This window comes from Coregonus lavaretus, assembly GCF_964263955.1.
Source record: "Coregonus lavaretus genome assembly, chromosome: 21".
NCBI classification, from domain to species: Eukaryota; Metazoa; Chordata; class Actinopteri; order Salmoniformes; family Salmonidae; genus Coregonus; species Coregonus lavaretus.
This window is the reverse complement of record NC_140008.1, coordinates 20,511,970-20,524,105: the sequence shown is the minus strand read 5'-3', so window position 1 is coordinate 20,524,105 and position 12,136 is coordinate 20,511,970. Positions and strand designations below refer to the sequence as shown.

At 42.0% G+C, this 12,136-nt stretch overlaps 1 protein-coding gene across 1 annotated transcript in view; it reads right to left on the bottom strand.

Annotated features, from left to right (window-relative positions):
* The window catches only part of LOC311149247 (glypican-1-like), a 96,420-nt gene that overhangs the window by 17,766 nt on the left and 66,518 nt on the right, over window positions 1-12,136 (bottom strand). The gene's annotated exons all lie outside the window — the stretch shown is intronic.

Here is a 12,136-nt window from a genome sequence, read left to right as displayed (position 1 = left end):
GAAGGAGAAGAAACAAGCTTTGGTTATGCAGAATCAGTGTGCACCAAATCAACAATCACTGCCACAGCTTCAACCGGACCAGTTCCAACCGCAATTGTACCAGCCACCAATAGCGGTACCTGTTGTTTCATATCCACAGCCAGTTTCTGGACAGACACAGAATTGGAGAGGAAGAGGACGAGAAGGCTTAGAAAGAGGAAGAGGAGGAAGATTGAAGCCATACTTCCAGCAACCTTCAGAAGTGTGCTATAGTTGTGGACAGGTTGGTCACTTTGCCCGTGAGTGCAATGGGCCAGGAGGAAACATCAGAGGGAATTTCAGAGGAAGATACAGGGGTCAGTCAAGATCATCTGGAGGACCGGTGAACCCCTATAGGGGCCCGGAGCAAGGATTCTAGGGGTGCCCAGAAGATCCGAAAGGGGGGTGTCAGCTGGTAGCATCAGGACCGGAAAAATATCCAACAATTGAGGTGAAAATAAACAACCGACCATTGGAAGTGATGGCGGATAGTGGAGCTGCTTTTACCTGCGTTCGGCCTGAAGATGCTACACATCTCCCTATGTCCAATCAACTAATTAGGACAATCGGATTCGAGGGAGTAAAACAGCTGATTCCTCTTACGGAACCAATTGAGCTCTGCTATAAAAATCAGAAAATTACAATACCCATACTGGTATCAGAACATACACCTATTGCATTGTTGGGAAGAGATGCATTGTGTAAGTTGAACTGTACAATAAGATGTACACCAGACGGCTGTCTGGTAGAAGTGCCAAAGGAAAAGGTTTACCAATTGTTGATGATGACAGAGATGGATTCGTCTTCAGTATTCTGGATTGGAAATCTCAGTGAAGATTTTTTGAAGCAGGCTAAGATATGGGAGAAATTTATTGTGGCAAATATGCCAGATGCGAGGCTTCCGGAATATCCATTTCATTGTACGCTCAAGTATTTCAAGAATGCTGCCCAATCGAACTCAGGGGAATGGTTGAGTCATCAACCAAAGAAAGTTCAACTCAGCTCATGTTGCATTATTTTAGGACTACAAGGAGCAGCTATGAAGATAAACACAGACGATTATCTGAATAAATAATTTGAGATTGAGAAGAGTGTGCCACATGTGACCTTGTTGGTTTCGGAAGGCTATGAGCAGAAGCAAATAGGAGAAATGATGACAGAAGCAGAGAAAGCTGTTTTCATACCGATAAAGAGAATTTGGCGATTTGGAGGAGTGAAGATCAGCGATTTCTCAAAATAATGATTTCGGCTCAAGGACAAGGAGAGCCACAAGCTGTATGGATGACACATGAATATATTTGCAGTGTGCAGATGAATTCAGACCCTATGAAAGAGAAGATGTTGGAACAAGTTCCAGAATGTTTGTGGTCTCAACACAGTACCGATATTGGACTTGTGAAATCAGCCCAACCTGTGAAAGTTGAACTTCGACCAGGAGCCAGACCTCCTTGGAAGAATCAGTATCCATTGAAAGATGAAGCAATCCAAGGGATTGAACCACAAATTGAAGGACTTTCAAAAGCAGGTGTTTTAAGGACAACAAAAAACCCTCAGAGTAACACGCCTTTGTTGCCTGTGAAAAAACCAGATGAAACTTATCGTGTGGTTCATGATTTGAGAGCAGTGAATGAGGTAGTGATTGACTTTCCAGCAGAAGTGCCAGACCCGCATACCTTGTTAGCCCAAATTCCTCCTGATGCGACACATTTTACGGTGTTCCACTTAGTGTGGAAAGTCAGGGTTTATTTGGGTTCACATATAAGGGACAATTCTATGAGTACAGTCGTTTGCCACAGGGGTACAAGCATAGTCCTCATATCTTCAATAAAGTACTGAAGGATGATTTGGTAGGGATAGATCAGATATTGCAAAGTACTGTCATTCAGTACGTAGATTATATAATTATTTGCTCACAGAATAAGGAAACATGTCATAGAGACTCAATTAAATTGCTACAGGTATTGGCAGAAAATGGTCATAAGGTTTCACAGAAAAAGTTGCAATATTGCCAGGAGAATGTTGTTTATTTGGGTCAGAAAATAAGGCATGGACACAGAAGCATTTCGGACAGTCAATTGGAAGCTATTCGTAAGGCTCCGAAGCCTAGAACTGTCAGAGAGATGATGACATTTCTTGGTATTGCTGGTTATTCCTCAGCTTGGGTGGAGAGCTATACTAGTTTGATGGGACCTTTGAGAGCTATGGTTAAGGATACTGGAAGTGGACAACTCCATAGCAATCTTTCCTGGACACAGGAAGGCCATGTGGCATTTGAAACGATCAAACAGAGGTTGCAGGAGGCACCTGCACTTACACTACCAGACTACTCTAAGAACTTTTAGCTATATGTGTCTACTTCTACTGGAGGTAGATATGCATGTGCAGTTCTTTGTCAGCCGACAGGCACAGGGACGAATCCTCAGCCTATTTCCTACTACTCTACTGCCTATTCAGAAGTAGAACTAGGGCTACCACTGTGCTACAGAGCAATGGTGGGAGTATATTCAATGTATGACAAAGCATCATCGGTTACGATGGGTTACCCAGTAACAATTCTTACCCATCATAGTCTCAGAAATCTTCTGAACTATGGGAAATATACATTGACTATGCCTAGGCTCAGAGACTATCATAGGCTCTTAGGCTCTCGGTAAATCCAGCCGAGAATTTGCCAACTTCAGAGGATGGTGAGTCACATGATTGTGTCCAAGAAGCAGAGAAATACTTGAGGCTTAGATCAGATTTGCAAGCCTTTCCATTACGTGAGGCAGGCCTGGAGTATTGGACTGATGGGTCTTGTTATCGTGTGGGAGATAAATTGTGTGCTGGCTATACAGTAGTTAAAGCCCAAGGAACTGGATTTGTTGTTGAAAAGGCTGAAGTAATACCACAGCCTGCGTCTGCACAACTTGCTGAACTTGTGGGGCTAACAGAAGCATGTTTGTTAGCAGAAGGAAAGCGAGTGACGATATACACTGATTCAGCATATGCACATAGTGTATGTCATTTGTTTGGGGCAGTATGGAAAGGTCGAGGGTTTAAGAAAGCGGATGGTTCTCCGATACAACATCATGCGCAAAAAATGAAACTGTTGCATGCTATGATGAAGCCTAAAGAGATAGCGATAGCTAAGTGTGCAGCTCATAAAACAGATGTGTCAAACGTCACACAAGGGAACAAAGCTGCTGATGAAGCTGCAAAAGCCGTCACAGGAGCGGACAAATTGGGAAAAGTTTTTCTGGTCACTCATGGAGTGGACTTGGAAGAAAAAAATACGCTTAAGGATGTGATGTTGATGCAGGAAGCTGCCTCTATGATCGACAAACAGCTATGGCTAGACCGAGGGGCGGTCAAAGATGCTACTGGTCTTTGGAGAAACCATGAGGGGTTGATAGTAGAGCCTCTAGACCTATTAGGTCTGATGATTCAGGAAGCACATGGGTTAGCTCATGTTGCAAGGGGGGAGGTTAGGAGAAAGATCACAAAGGAGTAGGGTTTTTGGGAACCATATTTGCTTGAATAGATTGACTATATCATAGGAAGGTGCACAATCTGTCTGAAAAATAATGTTCGCAGGGGTGTGACTGTTCTTCCTGGTTACATTCCTACACCGAGAGGTCCTATGCGTGAGTTGGTTATCGACTTTGTTGATATGATTAAACCAGTTGATGGGAAAAGATACATGTTGGTGGTTGTAGATAGATTTTCACGATGGCCGGAGGCCTGTCCAACCAAGCGAAAATATGCTCAGTCGGTTGCCAAGTTCTTGTGTAAAGAAGTCATAAGCAGGTGGGGATTACCCGATCGAATATCCTCAGATAATGGGAAGGAATTTGTGGATAAATCAGTGAAATTGATGTTGCAAAAATTGGGAATTAAGCAACATCTTGGAGCAGTTTATCACCCACAAAGTCAAGGGATTTGTGAAAAAATGAACGGTGTCTTGAAAAATCGCATTGTCAAAATTTGTCAGCATACGGGTCTAAACTGGATAGCGGCGCTTCCGTTAGCATTAATGGTGTGTCGCTCAAGTGAGTTGCGTGATCTACGTATGACACCCCATGAATTGGTAACAGGAAGAAGGATGCCTACGCCTTGTTTGCGAACAAGCGGAAAGGGTCCAAGCTTGGCTCTTTTGGAAGATGAAATGAGAGCGTACGTTACATATATGGCCAATTTTCATAAAAAGTTGTACACATATGTTTCTGACAGGCAAAGAAAAGAAGAGGTGCAGGAGGAGCTTGATGAGAATAAAAGGAGTACAGTGCAACCTGGGGACAAGGTGTTCGTGAAGGTATTTAGAAGGAAGTGGTATAACGAACGTCGTGAAGGACCATTTGAAGTTGTTCGTAGTACTGGAACAGCTGTCCAGGTTAAAGGGTCTCCAACGTGGTATCATTTGTCACATTGTGTTAAAGTGCCAAGAGATGAGGTGCCACGGGCAGAGAGAGAGGATGTTGAAGGCTCAAGAGAGCAGGATGGAGATAGGGGAGAACAGGAAGAAGGAGAGATGCCTGACAATATCCAGAGGTAAAACCCAGAAGGAGAGATTGTCAATGTTGTGGATAACGTTGATGATAATGTTTACATTTCTGATGATGCCAGAGATGACTCTGCAATGGAGGGAAAGGAAAGGAGATTTGGGGAAATTTATTTTCAATACGTCCCAGAAACAACAGGGAATATTTCCATGGAATGTGAAGCAGCGTAGATCACCAAGGGCAACTCTGTTACAGGAGAAGCTGGTGATTCGGTTAGACCAAGTAGGCCCAGACCAGTTAGGAGAAAAGTCAGACCAAAACGTTACGAAAACTAGGGTTGAAGTAACTCTAGGACAGTCAGCTCAGCTCCCATGTAAGTGCACGAGAGAGAACAGTGGTGAAGGGAAATTTAGAGTTCAGTGGGAAGATAGATATGGCAGGAGTTTAGATCTGTTAGGAGCAGTTGCATTGAGAAAGTAACCGTTGTTGAATGATAAGAGAAGAGTGAAGATTGAGGGTGATTGCAGTATCTATATTTACAATTCCCAGCAGGAAGATCAAGGTGATTATAAATGTATTTTTTATAATCAACAGTTTGAAAGTGAGGGATTAGAGTTGGGACTGAGAGTTGATGTAGTGACACTAGTGGTGATAGATGGAAATACAAGTAAAGAGTTCAAAGCTTTAGGGAGAATGGATGAATCAACAACAATGACATTAACACTTCAGCCTATTATAACAACAGTGAGAAGCAATTCAACTCTTTCAACATTGACAGTTATTAAAGCTATAAATATATCACATTTGATTACAAGGGAGCCAATCGCTCCAGCACCAATTTTAGAGGAAAAGACTGTCATTAGGGTTAGGATGGGTGGTACAGCTCATCTTCCTTGTAGATGTGAGAGATGGAGTGGGGGTGGTGACGTTCCTCCCACATGGAGAGATAATTATGGAGAAGAAGTGTTGTTATCAGGACCAGAAGTAGAAGCTGTGCCCCCTAGTCAAAGGAAGTATATTTTGTACAACGATATGAAGTGGAAGAGGGTTATGAGTGATTGCTCACTTATTTTGCGTAATGTTACATGGAAAGATCAGGGAGAATATGTGTACTTATTTAGTGCAAGCATTAAAATTTGTTCCGGTTAAGAATTATTGGTTAAAAGGCTGTGTAACTCGTAAGGTGACGCTTATGATGGAAGATTTGAAGTCTGTTGAAGCTTCCACAGTCACCAAAGGAGTTCAGGAGAAGTATATTACAGTAGCCTCTCCAACAGTAAATAATACACAGAGGATATCTGTAACTTTCCCACTGGATATAGTTAAGAGTGTTAATACATCAACTAAAGCAACTATTTTAATAGTAACTTTGAAAGAGATTAATGGTACGACGGCAATAACAAATTTAGGAAATATGACACAGACACCAACAACAACTTTTCTGAAACTAAAGGATGTAGCAAGAGTGACTCAGGAGTTTATGATACGGATGGAGAGTGCTGTCAATGGTAGGAAGGATAATGTTGAAATAGGAGAGCAGATGGTAGTAGAGAATGATGTAGATTCATCTGAAATAGTGCAGAATACTATCGTGGAGGTACAGAATGAGTTCTTTGATTTTAATGGAAGACAATAAGATATATCTGATCAATACCGCTCGTTAGGGAAGAGAGAAACTAAATGGAAGGCATATGGATTTGATTCTTCTGTTTTGCAAATTAAAGATGGATGGGCAGGTAGGAATCTTTGGTTCCAGCAGTTAACTTATTCTGTAAGATCAGTGAGGAATCTTGAGGGTCCATGTCTGTTGAGAATTCCAGCACCAGGCACATGGGGTTCAATCTTAGAGACGGTGGCTAAACCTCTATCAAGTACGTGTCAATCTTATGCTTTATCATGGCTGTTGTATCAGCAACAATCATTAACAGATACAATAATGTCGTTGTCGAAGCATTTGTTTAGGCCTAGGTTTAAGTGTTCTTGGTTAAATGAATTACCCTATGGGAAGGAAAATCAGTTAACAGCGATTCCTGAAGCATTGGAGGTGAAACCAGTGAGGGCTAAAAGCTGTTTTTGTTCTAATAAAACATATGATGGAAAGGGTATGTTTATGGGAATATCAGATTGTGATGATTATATGATGACTTTGGGTAAGCATGAACATAAGGTTAGTGATGAGAAATATAATGTAACTTTTTATGTTCCAGTTAGTAAGAAGAGCAGGACTTTGATGGTGAAAGATCAGCTTTTGCCTGGCAATGTGACTATTGGGAATTTTAGAGATATTTGGTGGGTTTGTGGTGATAAAGCGTATATATTCTTACCCTATGGATGGACAGGATGTTGTTACATGTCGACGTTGAAGCTTCCATATGAGGTTTTTACCATTAAAAGAGGGGAAGCACCGGACACAGATAAATCTGAGTCTAGGTTTGGAAATAGGGTGAAAAGGAATATGGCGAAATTTCATAGTCTGGAAGCCTACCATTGGAGGATAAGTCTAGGAGAGAAGTGGGGACTGGGACTTTTTCCATGGTATGGTGTAACATTTTTGGCAGATCACATTGATAATATTACCTATACTTTGCAGGGTTTTGCAAATGAAACGATAAGAGGGTTTAACCTTCTGTCGAAAACTCAAAGAAGTCACAGACTGACGCTGTTGAAACATGACATGGCTCTTGACTATATTTTAGCAAAACAAGGTGGCTTATGTTTGGCTATGAACTTGACGGGGGATGATTGTTATACGTTGATCCCAGATAGTTCCAATAATATCACTAGTGTTATAGATGCATTGAAGAATATAAGGGATGCGTTTGGTAGATCTGAAGGAGCTGGATGGTCAGCGAAGGCTTGGTTGCAAGATCAGTTAGGCCCAGTGGGAGCAGTGATAGTTCAGATTTTAGTAGCAGCTCTGATAGCGCTGTGTGTGATGTTTTGCTTTTGTACTTTGTTATTGAATTTTGCGAAGGCTATGATATTGAGATGGGTTGGAGTTGTGATGCCTGGAGAAAACACTCAGATGCCGTTGTTAACTGTTACTGATCTAGATGAAGATGAACAAGTGGGACTGGATGGAGTATTGATGGATAGATATCCATTTTGAATATCCGATCATTTTTCACATGGTTTTAAATATTAGTGTGATTTTAGTATTTTGTGATGAATCAAAGGGGGGAAATGGAATGTGATTCATTTTATATATAATTTTATATATCATTTTTAGTTGATATTGATGTTTTAATTTGAATGTGTTGTTTTGCAAAATATACAGTTTGGTCTTTTATTTTCTTCCAGAAGCATATCGGGGAATGTGTAGAGGGGATTCAAATACTCAAACATGGACAATATGAAGGGACAATATGAATGGACTGGAGGAAGTGGAACAAGGAAGGTGTTGAAATGTTCAGATTCCATCATCGACGTTGCATTGGAAGTCGACACTGCTGAGGAGATGAAGTGTAGTGGACTACATTCCAGTGTCTGCAATGATATATAGACATATTTGCATGTGTAATACATCATTTGTGTCATATTCTTTCTGTATTAATTTTTGGAGAATGATATTTGCTGATATTGGGTACATGTGGGGATCTCAGATGTTTTTGTTTATTTCGTGGATGCTTAGGGATATTGGGTCTAGGCAGGGATAGAGAGAATCCACAGGAGGGTCCGATGGGTCGACCAGCCTGAATGTGGACATTTTTTATTGTATTTTGTTTGCTGAGGCTTTCATGTGTATTCAAATTGCATCATAGTTTAAAATTCATTGATAAAGATTTATGAATTGATCTGGAGTACTAGAATATTACTGTCTTGATTGATTGATGGATATTTGGAAAGAAAGCTGCCAGACAGGTTTTTCGCTCTCACACTCCATAAAGATTTGTTCATATTTCATAGAAATGTATTTACACTCCATAGAAAAATGTGTTTTTGGTTTATTGTTAAAGATACTCAATAAGAGAAATTGTTATTTGTCATAATCCTATTCTTTTTGTTTTCGAGACTTAATTAGTCTCAAAGGGGGGAAATATGTAGTGTTTAAACAGTTTATGACTTTGTTGATGTTTGCAAATGGTGTGTTAGAGGAAGTCTGTTAGGTGGCCTCCTGGGATTGGTTTATGGGAAAACACCCATATTATGTTATATAGGGCATAGGATATAAATACCACGGTTAAAACAAAGGAGGACAGAACAACATATTATTTTGAGTCCGTTGTTCTCCAGATGTCTGTAAATTTACGCTGAAATCTTGTGATATAAATAAACCTTTATAATCAAAGTACAGTGTAAGCGGACTCCTTGGTCTCAAAGCATAATTGGCATCATTATTTAGATACCACAAACCTTAAGCTGAATATGATTTCAACAGGCTTCCCGTTATGACGTCGACCACGAAGATCCATCTGCTAGCCCCGGCCCGCTAGCACACGCAAGCCGTGGCCTCTTGCTCGCCAGTGCTGTAGCAGCCCCCGAACTACCTCCGAACTCTCCTATTGCTGTTCACCGGACCTTATGATAACTCAGCTATACAGCTAATGCCTGCTGGACTGTTCCTTTATACGGTACCGCATCCTGTTTATGTTTAGCCTCAGCCCAAACTTTGTCACCATTACCAGCTGTTGTCTTAGCTCTCTCGAATAACACCTGTGATTGCTTTATGCCTCTCTCCCATGTCAATATGCCTTGCGTATTGCAGTTTCGGTTATTCCTTATTGTACTATTTCACTGTAGAGCCCCCAGTCAAGCTCAACCTGCCTTAGATAGCTCCTTTGTCCCACCACCCATACACGCGGAGACCGACTCAATCGGTGCCTCCAGTGATGCCATCTCTTTCATCGTTACCCAACGCTTAGGTTTACCTCCACTGTACTCATATCCTTCCATATCCTTGTCTGTACATAATTTCCTGAATCTATTCTACAATGCCCAGATTTTTTTTTCTCTGTACCCAATGCACTAGAAGACCAGTTCTTAAAGCCTTTAGCCGTATCCTTATTCTACTCCTCCTCTGTTCCTCTGGTGATGTAGAGGTTAACCCAGGCCCTGTAGCCCCCAGTATCACTCCTACTCCCCAGGCGTTATCATTTGTTGACTTCTGTAACCGTAAAAGCCTTGGTTTCTTGCACGTTAACATCAGAAGCCTCCTCCCTAAATTTGATTTATTCACTGCGTTAGCACACTCCGCCAACCATGATGTTCTAGCAGTGTCTGAATCCTGGCTTAGGAAGGCCACCAAAAATTAAAAAATTCAGCAATCTCACTGTTGCCGCTTGCTACAGTCCCCCCTCAGCCCCGAGCCGTGCCCTGGACACCATATGTGAACTGATTGCCCCCCATCTATCCTCAGAGTTCGTACTGCTTGGTGACCTAAACTGGGATATGCTTAACACCCCAGACAACCTACAATCTAAACTAGATGCCCTCAATCTCACAAATTATCAACGAACCTACCAGGTACAACCCTAAACCTGTAAACATGGGCACCCTCATAGATATCATCCTGACAAATTTACCCTCTAAGTACAACTCTGCTGTCTTCAACCAGGATATCAGCGATCACTGCCTTATTGCCTGCGTCCGTAATGGGTCCGCGGTCAAACGACCACCCCTCATCACTGTCAAACGCTCCCTAAAACACTTTAGCGAGCAGGCCTTTCTAATTGACCTTGCCCAGGTATCCTGGATGGATATTGACCTCATTCCGTCAGTAGAGGATGCCTGGTTGTTCTTTAAAAGTGCTTTCCTCGCAATCTTAAATAAGCATGCCCCATTCAAAAAAATTCAGAACTAAGAACAGATATAGCCCCTGGTTCTCCTCAGACTTGACTGCCCTTGACCAGCACAAAAACATCCTGTGGCGTACTGCATTAGCATTGAACAGCCCCCGCGATATGCAACTTTTCAGGGAAGTCAGGAACCAATATACACAATCAGTTAGGAAAGCAAAGGCTAGCTTTTTCAAACAGAAATGTGCATCCTGTAGCACTAACTCCAAAAAGTTTTGGGACACTGTAAAGTCCATGGAGAATAGGAGCACCTCCTCCCAACTGCCCACTGCACTGAGGCTAGGAAACACTGTCACCACCGATAAATCTACAATAATTGAGAATTTCAACAAGCATTTTGCTATGGCTGGCCTTTCTTTCCACCTGGCTACCACTACCCCTTGGTTTCTCAAATGACCGCCTCTCCTGGTTCACCAACTACTTCTCAGATAGAGTTCAATGTGTCAAATCGCAGGGCCTGTTGTCTGGACCTCTGGCAGTCTATGGGGGTGCCACAGGGTTCAATTCTCGGGCCGACTCTATTCTCTGTGTATATAAATGATGTCGCTCTTGCTGCTGGTGACGCTCGGATCCACCTCTATGCGGACGACACCATTTTGTATACATCTGGCCCTTCATTGGACACTGTGTTAACAAACCTCCAAACAAGCTTCAACGCCATACAACACTCCTTCCGTAGCCTCCAACTGCTCTTAAACACTAGTAAAACTAAATGCATGCTCTTCAACCGAATGCTGCTTGAACCCGCCCACCCAACTAGAATCACTACTCTCGGCGGGTCTGACCTAGAGTATGTGGACAACTACAAATACCTAGGTGTCTGGTTAGACTGTAAACTCTCCTTCCAGACTCACATTAAGCATCTCAAATCAAAAGTTAGATCTAGAATCGGCTTCCTATTTCGCAACAAAGCCTCCTTCACTCATGCTGCCAAACATGCCCTCGTAAAACTGACTATCCTACCGATCATTGACTTCGGCGATGTCATTTACAAAATAGCCTCCAACACTCTACTCAGCAAATTGGATGTAGTCTATCACAGTGCCATCCGTTTTGTCACCAAAGCCCCATATACTACCCACCATTGTGACCTGTACGCGCTTGTTGGCTGGCCCTCACTACATATTAATCGCCAAACCCTCTGGCTCCAGGTCATCTATAAATCACTGCTAGGCAAATCCCCGTCTTATCTTAGCTCACTGGTCACCTTAGCAACACCCACCCGTAGTCTGCGCTCCAGCAGGTATATCTCACCGGTCATCCCCAAAGCCAACACCTCCTTTGGCCGCCATTCCTTCCAGTTCTCTGCTGCCAATGACTGGAACGAACTGCAAATATCTCTGAAGCTAGAGACTCTTATCTCCTTCACTAACTTTAAGCGTCAGTTGTCAGAGCAGCTTACCGATCACTGCACCTGTACACAGCCCATCTGTAATTAGCCCACCCAACTACCTCATCCCCATATTGTTATATATTTTGCTAATTTGCACCCCAGTATCTCTATTTGCACATTATCTTTTGCGCATCTATCATTCCAGTGTTAATACGAAATTGTAACTATTTTGTACTATGGCCTATTTATTGCCTTACCTCCATAATTTACTACATTCGCACACACTGTATATATATTTTCTGTTGTATTTTTTACTTTAGGTTTTGTTTACCCCATATGTAACTCTGTGTTGTTGTTTTTATCGCACTGTTTGCTTTATCTTGGCCAGGTCGCAGTTGTAAATGAGAACTTGTTCTCAACTGGCTTACCTGGTTAAATAAAGGTGAATTACATTTTTACAAATAAAAAACATGTGTTTATGTTAATTAACAGTCAGTTACCGTGAGACT